Source organism: Eleutherodactylus coqui, chromosome 1, assembly GCF_035609145.1.
Source record: "Eleutherodactylus coqui strain aEleCoq1 chromosome 1, aEleCoq1.hap1, whole genome shotgun sequence".
NCBI classification, from domain to species: domain Eukaryota; kingdom Metazoa; phylum Chordata; class Amphibia; order Anura; family Eleutherodactylidae; genus Eleutherodactylus; species Eleutherodactylus coqui.
In genome coordinates, this window is record NC_089837.1 from 225,020,369 (window position 1) to 225,038,721 (window position 18,353).

An 18,353-nucleotide genomic window follows, 5' to 3' on the forward strand; every position below is an offset into this window, starting at 1 on the left:
GCTACTGGACATACAGTTTATGCACTGTTCACAAGCTGTTCATCATATAGCCATCACGATTCTTGCTCAGGTGTCCAAATACTTTTTGTAGGATAGTGTAGATTGGGACAAAGTAAGCAAAGTCACTTTTTCTGGCACTTCTTGATTTCTGCACTGTATTTTTCAGATAACACTTTTCTGTCCATTAGCTTCCATTCAATTTAGTTGTCATAACGTACACGCCCTTCTTCCCCATGTCTCCAATATGACAGCGTCCATGAAAAAAAAACATCGACATTTAAAAAAAAAAATAATGCCCCCTTTACACTGAATAAGAATTAAAAAGATTCTTGTTTGCCCGAGTGAACATCATCACCAGGTCGTTCGTGCTCGGGCAGCGTGTTTAGACTGCACTATTCTCATTGAGAATTGTGCAGTTCTTATTCATGTGTCGTTTGGTCTTTCACATTTCCTAGGTGAAACACCAAATGATCATTGTTTAAGCTGCACGATAAGTGTGCAAACCGGTGCTGGTTTTTATGCCGGCTCAACCTGAACGATGAATTAGAAGCACACGTTCACGTTCATTGCTCAGTTGTTGGCTCACATTTCATTCTGTTTCACTCGCTTCAATGATTTTCTGAACAATAATCGTTACATCTAAATAAGATCATAATGTACAAAGCCAGATCTATATTAAGTCTACTCATTCCTACATTTCCTCTCTCCACGTAAGCTTCACTTCTTCCTCTTTAAATTAATTAACGCCAGAATTCTTTTATTTTTCCCTTGTAGGATTATTTCTTTTTGTCATCTACCACTATACAACCATAAGGGCAGGGCTCCAACATTATGTACCTAGTGCATTCTGTTTTTCATTAAGAGAACTGACTTATAAGACTATGGTCACATCCTTCAGATGGTTATGTTGGGAGTATTCCCCAACATGTGCCTTACATTGCACATTGGCTACAAATATTGTCTCAAAGTTGTAATGTATCACTTTTTATTATATGATGTTATGATTATGATAATAATATGTATATATATTATTTTCATCTATTTTTTATTTTTTTATGTTACATTTATTTCTATTTATATAGTGCAAACATTTTCGACAAAGATACATGCACATTGGAATCTCTCTCTTGAAACCCCATCCTCACTATCCTGAGGTGAATTCAAACTCTCAACTACAGTGCTGCGCAGAAATGATACTCACTACCGCTGAGCCATCGTAGAGATTTTATGAAAAAATTTACACCGACTCATAAATGTGACTACTGTGTGCTTAGTAAATCACTTTGGTGGTAAGTGCTTGGAAAACATCCTTAGGGTGGCTTCACCCGAGTGTGTTTTTATGTGTACATAGTTGCGTACATAGGTGCGCACCTATGTACGTGCTAAACCACGCGTGAATGAAGGTCCGTGTATTGCCTTCAAAGTAGCCGCGGCTGCTGTTGGCGGCTCTGAATTCATGAATGAGTGAGTGAGAGCTGCCTCTGATCGGCTGAGCGCAGGGACAAATCAGAGGCAGCTCTCAGTTGTCATTCAATAGCTGAGAGCTGCCTTTGATTGATCACAGTGCTCAGCCAATCAGAGGCAGCCAATTCAGCAGGCAGAGATTTTAAATCCCCGCCTGCTAAATACTACTGAGAGCAGTGCAGGGAGAAGAGCCGCCTGGATGCAGCTAAGCCCCGCCAGCTGAAGAAAGGTGATTATTCTTTTTTTTTTATTTTATTCACCATTTTTTCTTGTTTTTCAGGGAAGGGCTTATAAGTAAAGCCCTTCCCTGAAAAAGAATTTCAGGATGCCAGCAGCTGGATTCCCTACCACAGCTGTCATCTGTGACTGCTGTGGTAAGGAATTCTTTATTTTCCACAGGGATGAAGAATTACTTTGCTGCATCTGTCACAGATGTGGCAGGTGCAGCAGGGAATTCTTTTTCCTCGGGGAATGTCCCACGGTGACATGGCAGTGGCCAACAGGTAAGTTTATGGGGGTTTTTTTAACGCTAAAATTATTGTTTTTTAGGGAAGAGCTTATATGTAAAGATCTTCCCTGAAAAAACAATTCAGGGGTTTCGGCAGACCATTATCTTCAATGGAGTCACCGGCAGCAGCTGCGGCTCCATTGTGCATTCCCTGTGGTGCGCGCATGTCCTATCTTTACAGGCACGCACCTGTACAACACAGACATGTGCACACACCATAGGGAATGCATTGGTTTAAACAGAAGCGTGTTTTTGTGCGTGCGTATCACGAACAAAAACACACTGGTATGAAGCCACGCTTAACAGCAGAGGCCCAACCTTCTCTTCTCGTCTCTTGGCCATCCATCATTTAGTCACTGGACCAAGTATTTTCTTTTTGTCTCTGATGCTCATCGATCACATTTTTAGATTTCTTATAATTTCAGTTAGAACAAATAAAGCTTATGCTTTATATATTTACAATTGCAGTGAAGGTAAACTTGCAAGTAAACTCATGCTGTTTATGTTTTCAAGTTTTTAACAGTTTCTTCTCTGCCTGACAGAAGTGGTCTGTGATCTTTTCTGTAGGGAGAGATGGTATTCAGTAACTAGATCTAGCTTTAGACCTCTCTGTTAACTGCCTGAGTTATGTAACAGCCGACTAAACAGGGAAGCAACTGTACTTTTCTCTCATTAAATAACAATTATCATTCCTTTTTTTTCCTCATCAAATCTCCCGAAAATTCATGTAGATGTTGACCTTGTGCTGTAGCTCCTTGACTTGTTTGCTAATGTTCATTGGCTTCCAGTGTTTCAGATAGTCACTTCATAAATGCAGAGCTCAAGATCATACCAGTATTTTAAATGTCCTTGACATCTGCTGTGTGAAGTTTTGTTTGAGAAACCACTTAATACGAAATCCTTAAAGCTTGACTGTTTTAAAGCATGCACTAAATAAGTCTCCACTATTTTGAACATGCTGTTGAGGGGGAACATAATAATAAGGGTTACTAATTAAATCTTCATATTTATGTCTCAGACAACTGCCGGCCAGCCTGCCTATGTTTAGATTTCTTTGCTGTGTAAACCTTTGGTGGTGATGTTTGCCTAAATCAAGCTGAATGAAATCATGCTGATATTTTTATTCTGCGTATGTCCCTGCTTCTATTCCTGTAAATTGACTGATTGTGGCATTGCATTGACTGAGAATTTCTACAGCACTTGAAGTGTGCTTCCGGCTAAACAGAGGGAAAATATCAATGTTAAACTACTCTAATTTTGATTCTAATAATAACATTAATATATTGTAGAAATTATTAACCTTTAATCGCTTAAGGATGATTCTTGGTGACCTTTGAAATCAATGGGAGCAATGCCTTCATAAATCTCCCCCTTAGCTCTTAGATTGTTCATGCTTTGCTAGGAAGAAGAATGCAATACTGATGAAAATTTTAGAATGCTAAAATTAAGGAATAAAGGTTGAAATAGTATTACATATTTCATATTGATTTTTTCTGTTTAGGTGTGACACGATGCTGAAATATTCGGCACAATATCTTGCTCAGAGATCCAGCTTTACTGAAATTAAAAATGAGCTTGAAAAACTTAAAGGATGTTCTTTAAGATGTTTTTAAAGAAAGAGAGAAATTTGTTTGTTTTTGGAAGGCATTAATAGTGAACGTTTTGAAGGTCAGTACAAATTTTTTACTTCACAAGTGATGAAGTCAGGATGGATGGACTCTCTTACACAATCATTTCCATAAATGTGATCAATGAGCATCAGGGACAAAAAGAAAATACTTGGTCCAGTGATTAAATGATGGCTGGCCAAGAGAAGAGAAGGTGGCGCCTCTGCTGTTAAGGATGTGTTCCAAGTAGTAAGAGTGTTTTCTATGTATTCTATGGTCAGTATGTTAAATCAGCCAATTCTGTATAAGAATGGTTCTGATCTGAGAGCAAATATTATTGCAGGTGTCCTATCCTCTAGATATTGCCATAGTGTAAACAGCAACTCCTACTCTCTCGCCAACTGATAAGCCTGCTAAACCACCTTCTTTGGGTAACTACAATTCCTAAACTGAGTAGTGAGATTAATTAAGCAGCTTTTAAAATCTTCTAAAATTCGTGCAATTCCTATGAAGTCTATGAAATTGACCAACAGGGATTCCTCCTTTAACATGATCCGAATAAAGACTGTCAAAGTGCAACAAACTGTTTGTGGCGGTTTCTTTACAGAAAAGTGTTGTCTGGCCTCTTCCCTGATATTCAATTCAAAGTCCAAAAAATTAACGAAAACATCTGAAATACCAGAAGTAATGTATATGGGCAAGTCATTGTCTTTCAGAAATGACATGAAATCCAAACAGCTGTCATAAAGAACCAACCAAAAAAAAAAAGAAAAGTCATCAATATATCAACTGCCCCTGAAATGGTTGCGACAGGTACATACAAGTCCCCTCCCACCAAACTAAAAAAGGTTGACTTAGTAGGGGGCACAGTGCGCACCCATCACAGTCCCAGACACTGACGATAGTATACACTAACAAAAAACAAAAAAATTATGACCCAAATAAACTCCAATAGATCAAATATTAATAAATCATGCATACGGTCAGAGCCCATGTGTTGATCCCGGAAAAAGGTCATAGCCCATAGACATAAACTGTGTGATATGTTAGAATTAGAGATGAGCGAACATGTCCGTTACGGACACATCCGCACCCGGACACCGGCTTTGCCGAACACTGCAGTGTTCGCGCGTAAAGGTCCGCGTGCCGCCGGGGGGCGGGGAGATGCGCGGCGGCGCAGGCGGCAGTAGCGGGGAACAGGGGGAGCCCTCTCTCTCTCCCTCTCCCCCCCACTCCCCGCCGCACCCCCCCGCGCTGCCACGGCGGCCCCCGAACTTTTTTCGCCCGAACACTGAAGTGTTCGCAAAGTTCGGTGTTCGGGCGAAAAAGGGGCGGGGCCGAACGTGTTCGCTCATCTCTAGTTAGAATACAATGATTCTACATTGCAGATGAGAAGCTAAATTTGTGATTGGAGATTGAGCTTTCCAACATCTTGCGTTAAATGTCCAGAGTCTCTGAGAAATGAAGGAAATTTTAGGACAAATGGTTTTTAAGAAAAAGTCAAAATATACTGATATTTTTTCACACAGACTTCCAATGCCAACCACTATTGGTCTACCCAGGGGGACAATGGACATCCGTGTGGATTTTAGGGAGCATGCAATAGGTGGTTCCATAGGATATTCCACTGTCATGTACTTAAATTCATCAATAGTGATATTTCCAAACCTATAAGCTGCCTTCCGCATATGATCAATTTTGCCCTTAAAGACTATGGTTGGAGCAGGCAGAAGTCTGCTTTAATAGGCTGAATTCCTGGATTGTGTCTCAGTTTCATTCAAGTAGAGATCAATATACCAGAGTACCACATTTCCCTTTTATCTGCCTCATTAATAACAAAATGACAGTTTTTCTTGAGGGCTTGTGGAGCCCTATGCTCTTCCTCTATGAAATTATAACCACCATACATATCTTCTAGAAGTTTCTGCATTTCATTTTTAACCATGTCAAAAAAAACTTTAATGGCCACAAACAGGGAGAAAGCTGTTGCTGTTTTGGAAAGAAGTTTATGTCGGAATTTACTCACATTTGGAGATTGTTCTCCTTCTTGCCAGAGCTCCACCAAATCCTGGAATCTTCTTGCATGTCCTTAAGTACCAGTGGTTGAGTGTGTAAAAGTTGGAGAGCCAATCTTCTGCAAACAAAAATAAAGGTCTTTAGTATACGAAAATCTGTCTAGTTTTTGAGTTAGAGAGAAAGTCAAACCCTTTTACAAAACAATTCTGTCAAGATCCGTTAGGGCATGTAAAGATAAATTAACAATCTGTATTTCGTCCACTACTGTTATTGTTATCTCTTCTTGGGGCGTCTGTAGTTTAATGGGCCTCAATGTCTGGGGCTAGATTTTCTGAGGTTTCCGGTGACCCTGCCTTGTGCGCCTTTTATGCCACTCACCCTGGATGATAAAGAATCACGGAAACTCAAATCTCCATGCTCAGATGTCACATTGCTCACACTGGACAAAAACACACTTCCCCAATCATTATCCTTGTGTTTCCATTTATATGCCCTAACTTTTTCAAAATCCATCTAGTCTTTAGTAAATTTATGTCTTTTTATTGACGCTCCACCTCAATTGTATAAATCATGTTTAACTGAACTGACCGAATGAAGCCCTTGGAATTTCATTTCCATGCTTTTAATCCATTGTTTGGTCTGAGCAAGAAGGGCTCTATTATCTTACAACAACATGTTCATGATAATCCTGGAGCATTGTCCCTATCCATTTTCCCACGTAGATTTAAAAGAGTTCTCTACCTTCCAAGCCAGAAATATTTGTATCTCTAGACCTTCAGGTATTATTTAGACCTTCAAATATTCTTCTAAACTGCAAATATTCCACCACAAATGAGTAACTAATAGGGATGAGCGAGCATGCTCGTTTAAGGCTGATGCTTGATCGAGCATCGGTCTTGTCGAGTAACTGATTACTCGACCGAGCACCATGTGGGGGGCAGTGGGGGTGAGTGGAGAGGAGAGAGATCTCTCTCACTCTTCCCCCTGCTCCCACTTCCCGCATGGTGCTCAGTCGAGTAATCAGTTACTCAACAAGACCGATGCTTGATCGAGCATCAGCCTTCAACGAGCATGCTCGCTCATCTCCAGTAACTAATTTATGTGCATCAATAATGTCCCCAGTAAGTAACTTGTATTGGCACAAAAAATAGAAGAGATCTGACTGGTTCACATGGCTTGACGTGCTTCCAAATCTATATTTAAGAAAAGAAAAAAAATACACGCACAAATCAGATAGCCAGAATATCTTCAACATATCCAAAAGCACTAAATTCAAAAGGATATCTGTTATGATGAACTGACAATCACCTGCATCATTATAGTAACATAGGGTGTCACTCGCTCACAGAGAACTAGCAAATCCAAAGCCGAACAATCATTTTTTTTTAAAATGGGTACCTCTATTATACACTCAAACAGCAGGTTACATCCAAAAATCGGTCCAAAGATAAATAAGAAGAAGAAGCAGAAGACCAAATATAGACATAGTGTGCACCCAAGTATTCAAAGAATATAAGTAGAAAAAGCTTTATTTATATCCCAGAAATACAAAACGTAAATCACAAAGGAGGGAAGGATTAAATCATTTAAAAAACATAATAAGACTGTCAGAATGAAAAAAACACAGGTACCCAATAGAATGCAAATAGGATGGCACAGAAATTATAGTCACATATCATTCCAATGATGTAACTTCATCATGACTATACAAAGGGGCACCCAAAAGAAACAGGAATTCATTTATTAAAAATAATCTATTTATTTGTACAATTTGAAACTTCAGTCTTCTTCCAAATACTCTTCATTTGAAGCAATACATCAATATATTTATCCAGACCTTTTTCCCGCCGTGCAAAACATTTTTTAAAGTCATCCTTATTGATGTCTTTTAGTACTTGTGCCATTTTTTGTTTTACTTCTTCAACATTAGCAAAATGTTTCCTTTGAGGTCTCTTTTACCAGAGAAAATTTTAAAAAGTTGCATAGAGTGAGTTCAGGTGAAAATGGAGGGTGAGGTAAGGGTGTCATGCCGTTTTTCATGAAAAATTGCTTAACACTCAGCGCTGTTTGGACAGGTGTGTTATGATGATGGAAGAACCAATCACCTGTTTGCCATGAATCGTGACATTTGCTCCGTACATCGTAACACAGCCTTTTCAAAACTTTCAAATAAAAACTTTAGTTGATGCTTTGACCTGGTGTTACAAATTCTGAGTGCATTATCCCTCTCACAGCAAAAAAACAAATGAACATTGATTCATACAAGCAACGTATGAACAGCTATCACTCCAGCTGTTTTTCATTACTACCACTTACTTTTCCAGCCTTCTGTTTCTCCTTTCCCAACTTTTGTGAGATGTGTTGCTGCCATCAATTTCATTTTTTTAAATGAAATGGAAATATGTCTCAGCTTCAACTTCTGATTTGTGTTCTATGTGAGTATAAAATATGGTTATATGAGATTTCCAAATCATTGCATTCTTTTTCTCTTTACATTTTTTTACATTTTAATAGCGTCCCAACTTTTTTGGAAACACGCTTGTACTAGCTCCAATGGTGCTCACGTTTTTATCTTGTGGCAATATGTGAATTGTAGAGCGAAAACCTGCTATTTATTGCCTCATTTGTCCCTGGTTTGATCACTTATTGACTAGAAGTATTGCACCCCCAGCCCACATATTTTTCTTCCTCTCAAACTAAATCACCACGCACCACTAATACGGCTGGCGAAAAGTGGGCAGGCAGCTCCTTACTTTCCTTTTCCCTGTATGAAAAAGAAAAAGCCTAGCAGTTGCTCCACTCCTATCTTTACATATTGGATACAGTATTTCTAAGAAATTTGTTTCTTAATATTTCTATTGAATTTAAGATTATCTGCATAAATATGTTATTTATAAGTTTTACATCTACTTTACGTTAACTCCCAAAATTAAAAGGTTCACATACTACCTAAATGCCATTTTCAATACTTTAAGGGTGCAGTTTTATAAAATGGGGTGAATAATTGGAGGGAGATCCAATATATAGGCACCTCAAAGTTACTTAAAATATAAATGAGAAAAATTATACTTAACCTTATAAGCCTTCTAGTATCCTAAAAAACAACATTTATCTGTTTTAGGCCCGCAGCACACGACTAGGTTTAAATTATGGAATCTGCGATTGTCACCCACGTGGATGATTTGTGGTATTTTGCAAACATTACAAGAATAAAGCATTCACATGTCCGTTCACATGAGCAGACAGTGATTGTGATTTCCACAAGCGGAAATAAAATCGCAGCATGTACTATTTTTGTGTGTATTCCACACAGACGGCTTCTATTGAAGTCAATGGAAGCCGTCCAGCCCACGGCCCATTCGCAATTGACATATTTTTATGTGGTAATAGTAAATACTTTTTCATTATGGCAGTATGAGCACATTTTTTCTATTGGTTAATAATTCTTGATATTTTTGACATTTTCATGTGAAAACAGTCTCGCATCACTGCGGGGATGAAGAGAATCCTCCGCCATGGCAGAGTTGTTGCTTTCAATAGGGCCATTGAAAACAATAGGGTGGCGATGTTAATATAGAACATGCTGTGGTGCCATGCAGGAAAAAAAATCGCTAATGTGTATGAATTCATTCAAAAGAATGGGGTTCATATTTGTGTGAGATTTGTGCATCTCGCAACGCACAAATCTTGTGTCATCTTCATGCCAGGGTGAAGGCAGCCTTACAAGAATTTACTAAATCTGCCTTTCTCTCGCTGTGGCTGCTCACTCCCCCTTTTTCCTCCCTCTTCTCTCTACAGGCTGCAATGGGCAACAGCTGTAATCTGATTCATCAGTGAGCTAAAAATCCATCTAGATTTTGCCTTGATCACAATTAATTTTAGCAGTGAACTGAATTTGAATGATCAGTTTTGGAGCCAACAAAGAGGAGAAGTGGTGGCCCGGTAAGTAGAGAAAGGTATTTTTCAGTATGAAGATATATTACAAATAGAGATGAGCGAATATACTCGTTTCGAGTAATTACTCGATCGAGCACCGCGATTTTCGAGTACTTCCGTACTCGGGGGAAAAGATTTGGGGGGTGTCGGGGGGTGGGGGGAGGCATGGCGGAGCGGGGGGTAGCAGCGGGGAACAGGGGGGAGCCCTCTCTCCCTCTCCCCCCCACTCCCCGCTGCAACCCCCTCCTCACCCACGGCGCCCCCCGAATCTTTTCGCTCGAGTACGGAAGTACTCGAAAATCGCGGCGCTCGGGCGAAAAAGGGCGTGGCCAAGTAGGTTCGCTCATCTCTAATTACAAAGTGTCTTGTCTTCATTTGTACTATTGATTTATGCAAAGCTTCTTTAAATGACAGTGGCCATTTAAACCCAATTCATGATTAAAGAGGAGGGAGAACATTCTGCAGCATACAATATCTTTCATTTTCTCATTCAATTAGCAATATACTAATGCTTTATCATGTCTTATTCTTCATGGACTGGCTCGATTTTCCACATCAGATCACTTTTCTTGGCCTTTAACCCACATAAATGTATGAATTTACTTTTCAGGTACAGATGCCAGTATTGTGGGTTCAGCTTTACAGAAGCAATAAATGCAGATGGCTTCAATTATCTAATGCTTACTACATAAAGCAATGAAAATGGGGGAAATTTTGAGAAAAGAATGTTGTTACCAAAGATCTTACAAAAAAGCAAAACCTTGAATACTCCATTTGGTGGAGAACAGACTGTATCATTTCCAAAAGCTGAAGTATTTTTATATATGCAATATGGGAAACAAATGGATGTATCTGATCCATTAAATCAATGTCTTTATTACAGATAGAATGGAGTTTGCTGAAAACATGTTCAGTACAGTTACCACAAAAGAGTAATATCCTATGTGAACAATTGCTATTGTGCATAGATTTTTGTATTGTCTTTGAGATGATAATTTACACTTAGAATTTTTTACTATTTTAATATGTAGAATATATTGCATTATATTGCTTTACCAAGTCACTATACCAATAAAAAAGATGTTTCACACACTGTTATAATTATACAATTACAGTCTTTTATTGTAGGAGTGGTACAATGAATATAGACTTAGTAAAACATAAGAGAATATATCTGCAGTTATTAGACTTAGTATTCCTAATATATATTCTAGCCAACATATCAAATGGGGGAAGCCCTTGATTTCCGTTGAGGCAGGAGTCATGTCTACATCAGGGTAAAGGTGCCAGGCATCTCATCAGATCCATTGGGGACCTTCTTGCCCCTATGGCCCTTTAAAGGGGTTGTCCCGAGGCAGCAAGTGGGTCTATACACTTCTGCATGGCCATAATAATGCACTTTGTAATGTACATTGTGCATTAATTATGAGCCATACAGAAGTTATAAAAAGTTTTTTACTTACCTGCTCCGTTGCTGGCGTCCTCGTCTCCATGGTGCCGACTAATTTTCGCCCTCCGATGGCCAAATTAGCCGCGCTTGCGCAGTCCGGGTCTTCTTCTTTTATGAATGGGATCGCTCGTGCAGGATGCCGGCTCCGTGTAGCTCCGCCCCGTCACGTGCCGATTCCAGCCAATCAGGAGGCTGGAATCGGCAATGGACCGCACAGAAGCCCTGCGGTCCATGAAGACAGAGGATCCCGGTGGCCATCTTCAGCAGGTAAGTATGAAGACGCCGGACCGCCGGGATTCAGGTAAGCGCTGTGCGGGTGGTTTTTTTAACCCCTGCATCGGGGTTGTCTCGCGCCGAACGGGGGGGGGGGGGTTTAAAAAAAAAAAAAACCCGTTTCGGCGCGGGACAACCCCTTTAACACAGGAAATGACTGAACAAGTGCTAAGGTGGTTAGAGCTCGTGCAGAGCACTCAGACTAATAGACTTCACCGCTGGATCGCGGGCTACTCGCTCAGTGCTTCACCTTTTATGTGAAACGCTGAGCAGGGAGCAATTATATGGAACGAGAAGCAAGCGATAGTTTTTAAGTTGGCTGAAAGTCAGCGATAACGAATTGCGAATGAACATTGAGCGTTTTTTTGCATTCACATTGCACGATTATCACTTAAACTCGTTCTTTTGAACAAATTTTGAGCAATTTATTACGTTTAAACAGAATAACCCAATGGGCCCTATCTTAGAAGCTATACTATACACTGAAAACATCTTTTATAAACAGAAAATGGTTGTTCTAAGGGCTCTTTCACACAACCGTATATGTTTTTATGATTGCCTGTATGTGCCATAGAATCGCTAGAAAGAAGAATTGCCACAATCGAGCCCTGAAGTTTAGCCCCGCATTTTCTGCCGCTCACATGGATGTCTGCTGTGCAAAAGAAAATATGCTGCAGCACGGAAATCCATGGATCAGCAGAAATGCTCAGAATGACTTCTAATGGTTAAATAGAGCCAGCTGTCTTCTTTCCGCAGCGTTGCACATTGAGTAACTCCCTCCCCCTCCTTTTTTCCCACTTTCATAGAAGTCTATGGGAGCTTCCTGCGTACTTCGGCAAAAGATAGGGCAAGACCTATATTTTAAAGCGGTATATAATATGTTCTATTTTTCCTGGCGCAATTTTTTTACGTGTTTTAAAAAAGTGTTCACCTGAATGAATACATTAGAATCCAATGATTCAGATGGTCGCAATTTGTGGGTGATTATTTGATGTGGCTATAGGGATGCTTATGTACAGTCATGCGAATAATGGCCTAAGGGTGGTTTACACCTGTGTTTCATGTCCTTTTAAAACTAATCAGTTTTTAACTGATTTGTGGACTGATAACAAACTGAAGTAGCCCTGATGCATGCAAATACCTTTTTGGGCATAGGATAGCTGATTATTGAATATGCAGGTCTTTACACATTTCACAAGTTTCACTCTGGGGGGTCTGCCAGAACTCTTCCTCCTAGCTAGCACAATGCACACAATACACACTCCTGGTTGGTGGGTGGTGGCTGGACTTCTCCCTCCCGCTCCTCTTCCCTGGCATTCTCTTTTCTTCCCTCCCTCTCCATGTCCCTCTGAGGTCACCTATTGTTTTGCTTTGCAGAGTCTGATAAAAAAAGATCTATTCAACACTTAAGGCAGATGGAAGTCCTTCCGTTTGCTTGCTTCTGTCATTAACTTTAATACAAAAAAAGCGAAAAGCTGCTTTCCGTTCATTTTCAGTTTTTTTTGACAAAAACAACAACGCTGCAAACTGCACTCTTATTTCCATTCAAAAAAACTGAAATTCAATGGAGTCAAACTGAAAGCAAAAAAAGGTATTACTCTTTATCGGTCCAGTTTGCTTCAGTTTTTTTCTAATAAAAAAATGAAAAACAAATACAGGGGGACAAATGCAAATGTGAAACCACCCCCAAATGTTACTATGGCTTCCAAAATGCAATATGGACAGCATATAAAGAAAGTCACCAATAAATCTGCGTAGCACTAGATGTATACACTAGAGATGAGCGAGCACCAAAATGCTCGGGTGCTCGTTGCTGGAGTCGAACTTTCCGCTATGCTCGAGGGTTCGTTTCGCGTAACGAACCCCATTGAAGTCAATGGGCGACTCGAGCATTTTTGTATATCGCCGATGCTTGCTAAGGTTTTCATTTGTGAAAATCTGGGAAATTAAAGAAAGTGATGAGAACGACACAGAAATGGATAGGGCAGGCGAGGGGCTACATATTGGGCTGCATCTCAAGTTCCCAGGTCCCACTATTAAGCCACAATAGCGGCAAGAGTGGCCTCCTCTCCCAACAATTTTTACTTCTAAAAACCCCTCATTAGCAAGGCATACCTTAGCTAAGCACCACACTACCTCCAACAAAGCACAATCACTGCCTGCATGACACTCCGCTGCTACTTCTCCTGGGTTACATGCTGCTCAACCCCCCCCCCGCACGACCAAGTGTCCACAGCGCACACCAAAGTGTCTCTTCGCAGCCTTCAGCTGCCCTCATGCCACATGCTGGCCTCATAGCCACACAACCCTCATGTCTATTTATAAGTGCGTCTGCCATGAGGAGAAACCGGAGGCACACACTGCAGAGGGTGGGCAGGGCCAGGCAGCGACCCTCTTTAAAAGGGGCGGGGCGATAGCCCACAATGCTGTACAGAAGCAATGAGTACTCCAATCCTGTGCCACTTCCGTCAGGAGCTGCAAACGTGGGCATTGCAATGGGGAATCCATGTGCCACACAGTATTCATTCTGTCAAGGTGTCGCATAGCTCAATCCACACTGCCAGGGGAAAGCCGTTAGCGCTCTGCCCTCTACCTAAGGCAGTCAGTGTCTTGGTGCCAGACTGGTCAAACACCGCGATGGGAACTAATTTTGCACCAACAGCATAGGTGGGTCCTAGGAAGCCCAAGACATGAACAAAAAAGTGATCTGAGCGGCCAAACATGGCAGACTTGCACCGCACCCACGACATAGGCCTCGGCCCACAGCTTCAGCAATCCTAGGCAGGAAGCGGACTTTCACTGCACCCAGGACATAGGCTTCTGCACAAACCCTCAGCAATCGCATGCCTACAGCGGACTCCAATGCTAGCATAGCTGTGCACGTCTCATTAGCGCTGTATTGCTCCTGTAGATTGTCCCAATGCAGTGCCCTGGATAGTAGAGCTAACAGCAGATTAAATACAGGTGGGCTGTGGCCCACACTGCATGCCCCAGTCAGACTGGGGTTCTTTATAAGTAGACACAGGCAGGTACAACTCCGTGTGGACCGATAGCATGGGTGGGTCCCAGGAAGCCACCGGCAGTACATAAATAAATCCCACTGCATTGCCCATCACAGCTGAGGTAACGTCCGATTAAATGCAGGTGGTTTCGCCCCACACTGCATGCCCCAGTCAGACTGGGGTTCTTTAGAAGTGGACACATGCAGTTACAACTCTGTGTGGACCGACAGCATGGGTGGGTCCCAGGAAGCCACCGGCGGTACATAAATAAATCCCATTGCATTGCCCAGCACAGCTGAGGTAACGTCAGATTAAATGCAGGTGGGCTTCGGCCCCCACTGCATGCCCCAGTCTGACCGGGGTTTTTAATACATAGACACAGGCAGGTACAAATCCCTAATGTGAAGTCCGTGTGGACCCAAAGCATGGGTGGCTCCCTGGAACCCACCGGTGGTACATAAACAAATCCCATTGCAGTGCCCTGGACAGCAGAGCTAACGTCAGATTAAATACAGGTGGGCTTCGGCCCACACTGCATGCCCCAGTCAGACTGGGGTTCTTTATAAGTAGACACAGGCAGGTACAACTCCGTGTGGACCGACAGCATGGGTGGGTCCCAAGAAACCACCAGCGTTACATAAATAAATCCCATTGCATTGCCCAGCACAGCTGAGGTAACGTCAGATTAAATGCAGGTGGGCTTCGGCCCCCACTGCATGCCCCATTCTGACCGGGGTTTTTAATACATAGACACAGGCAGGTACAAATCCCTAATGTGAAGTCCGTGTGGACCCAAAGCATGGGTGGCTCCCTGGAACCCACCGGTGGTACATAAACAAATCCCATTGCAGTGCCCTGGACAGCAGAGCTAACGTCAGATTAAATACAGGTGGGCTTCGGCCCACACTGCATGCCCCAGTCTGACCGGGGTTTTTAATACATAGACACTCACAGGTACAAATCCGTAATGTGAAGTCCCTGTGGACCCACAGCATGGGTGGCTCCCTGGAACCCATCAGCGGTACATAAATGTATCGCATTGCAGTGCCCTGCTCAGCAGAGCTAACGTCAGATACAATACAGGTGGGCTTCGGCCCACAGTGCATGCCCCAGTCAGACTAGTAATATGACCTTAACAATAACCGCGTTGGTGAGAATGTGGTGGCGACTGCGGACCTAGTAGCACGGTTTTATTTAGTTGGTTTTCGGAATGTGGCCAGGATTAAGTGGGCCGTGGCGGGGGGATGGTGGGGGAGCTCTCTTGTTGTGTCGTTAAAGGTGAAATTCTTGGACTGCCACCAGACGGACAGATGCAAAGGTATTTGCCAAGAATGTTTTCATTGTTGGAGGAGGAGGGGGATGTTTTTGAGGCACTACAGGTCCTCTCCATGTGTCCGTGGTTATATGCACCTTAACAGTAACCGCGTTGGTGGGAAATGGCCGCCATCATGTCTTTGGGAAGCCTCCGTTTCCACACCCCAGGGCATAGGCAGAGCCCAGAATTAGTAACATTTCAGCAGTAGCATTAGGGACAGGCCCCAGTAACATATCACTAGCAGCAGTATAGGGGGAGCACAGTATTAGTTCCATTTCAGTAGTAGTAGCAGTCAAGACAGGCCCCAGTAACAATTTCGAAGCAGCAGTATAGGGGGAGCACAGTCTTAGTTCCATTTCAGTAATAGTAGCAGTCAAGACAGGCCCCAGTAACAATTCCGAAGCAGCAGTATAGCGGGAGCACAGTCTTAGTTCCATTTCAGTAGTAGTAGCAGTCAAGACAGGCCACAGTACCATTCCCGTTGCAGCACTTTAGGGAGATAACAGTCTCTTTCACGTTTCAGTAGTTGCAGTATAGACAAGGCCCCAGTTACATTTATGTAGCAAAAGTGTAGGCCAACCCCACACACCTTGCTATACCATGAGTGCAGGCAAAGCCCATAAAAATTACTAGGATTACACTGTAGGCGAGGGCCCAAAAAATTGGTGTACCAACAGCACCTCAGAAAAATTGCCCATGCCCAACCAAGAGAGCAGGTGAAACCCATTAATCGCTTTGGTTACTGTGGCTTAATTTGTAACTAGGCCTGGAGGCAGCCCAGTTAAAATAAAAATTGGTTCAGGTGCAAGTTTCAACGCTTTAATGAGAATTGAAACGTATAAACATTGTTTACAAAAGTAATATGACTGAGCCTTGTGGGCCTAAGAAAAATTGCCTGTTCGGCGTGATTACGTGAGGTTTCAGGAGGAGGAGCAGGAGGAGGAGGATGAATATAATACACAGATTGATGAAGCTAAAAGTTCCCCGTTTTTTATGGTGATAGAGAACGATGCTTCCATCCACGGGTGCAGCCTACGTATTGTTTAGGTACCGCTGCTGTCCTCTGGTGAAGAAGAGAAGTCTGGGGAAATCCAGGCTTTGTTCATCTTTATGAGTGTAAGCCTGTCAGCACTGTCAGTTGACAGGCGGGTACGCTTATACGTGATGATTCCCCCAGCCGCAGTAAGCACCCTCTCTGACAAGACGCTAGCCGCAGAACAAGCAAGCACCTCCAGGGCATACAGCGCGGGTTCAGGCCACGTGTCCAGCTTCGACACCCAGTAGTTGTAAGGAGCAGAGGCGTCACGGAGGACAGTCGTGCGATCGGCTACGTACTCCCTCACCATCCTTTTACAGTGCTCCCGCCGACTCAGCCTTGACTGGGGAGCGGTGACACAGTCTTGCTGGGGAGCCATAAAGCTGTCAAAGGCTTTGGAGAGTGTTCCCCTTCCTGCGCTGTACATGCTGCCTGATCTCCGCGCCTCCCCTGCTACCTGGCCCTCGGAACTGCGCCTTCTGCCACTAGCGCTGTCGGATGGGAATTTTACCATCAGTTTGTCCGCCAGGGTCCTGTGGTATAGCATCACTCTCGAACCCCTTTCCCCTTCGGGTATGAGAGTGGAAAGGTTCTCCTTATACCGTGGGTCGAGCAGTGTGTACACCCAGTAATCCGTAGTGGCCAGAATGCGTGAAACGCGAGGGTCACGAGAAAGGCATCCTAACATGAAGTCAGCCATGTGTGCCGGGGTACCTGTACGCAACACATGGCTGTCCTCACTAGGAAGATCACTTTCAGGATCCTCTTCCTCCTCCTCAGGCCATACACGCTGAAAGGATTGCAGGCAAGCAGCATGGGTACCCTCAGCAGTGGGCCAAGCTGTCTCTTCCCCCTCTTCCTCATGCTCCTCCCCCTCCTCCTCCTCCTCCTCAATGCACTGAGATATAGACATGAGGGTGCCCTGACTATCCAGCCACATACTGTCTTCCCCTGCCTCCCTTTCCAAACGCAAAGCATCTGCCTTTATGCTTTGCAGAGAACTTCTCAAGAGGCATAGCAGAGGAATGGTGATGCTAATGATTGCAGCATCGCCGCTCACCATCTAGGTAGACTCCTCAAAGTTTCCAAGGACCTGGCAGATGTCTGCCAACCAGGCCCACTCTTCTGTAAAGAATTGAGGAGGCTGACTCCCACTACGCCGCCCATGTTGCAGTTGGTATTCTACCATAGCTCTACGCCGCTCATAGAGCCTGGCCAACATGTGGAGCGTAGAGTTCCACCGTGTGGGCACGTCGCGCAGCAGTCGGTGCACTGGCAGATTAAACCGATGTTGCAGGGTCCGCAGGGTAGCACCGTCTGGGTTGGACTTGCGGAAATGTGTGCTGACTCGGCGCACCTTTCCGAGCAGGTCTGACAAGCGTGGGTAGCTTTTCAGAAACCGCTTAAACACCAAATTAAAGACGTGGGCCAGGCATGGCAAGTGCGTGAGGCTGCCGAGCTGCAGAGCCGCCACAAGGTTACGGCCGTTGTCACACACGACCATGCCCGGTTGGAGGCTCAGCGGCGAAAGCCAGCGGTCAGTCTGCTCTGTCAGACCCTGCAGCAGTTCGTGGTCCGTGTGCCTCTTCTCTCCTAAGCTGAGTAGTTTCAGCACGGCCTGCTGACGCTTGCCCACCGCTGTGCTGCCACGCCGCGCGACACCGACTGCTTGCGACGTGCTGCTGCTGACACATCTTGATTGCGAGACAGTGGTTGCGTAGGACGAGGAGGGTGGTTTAGTGGAGG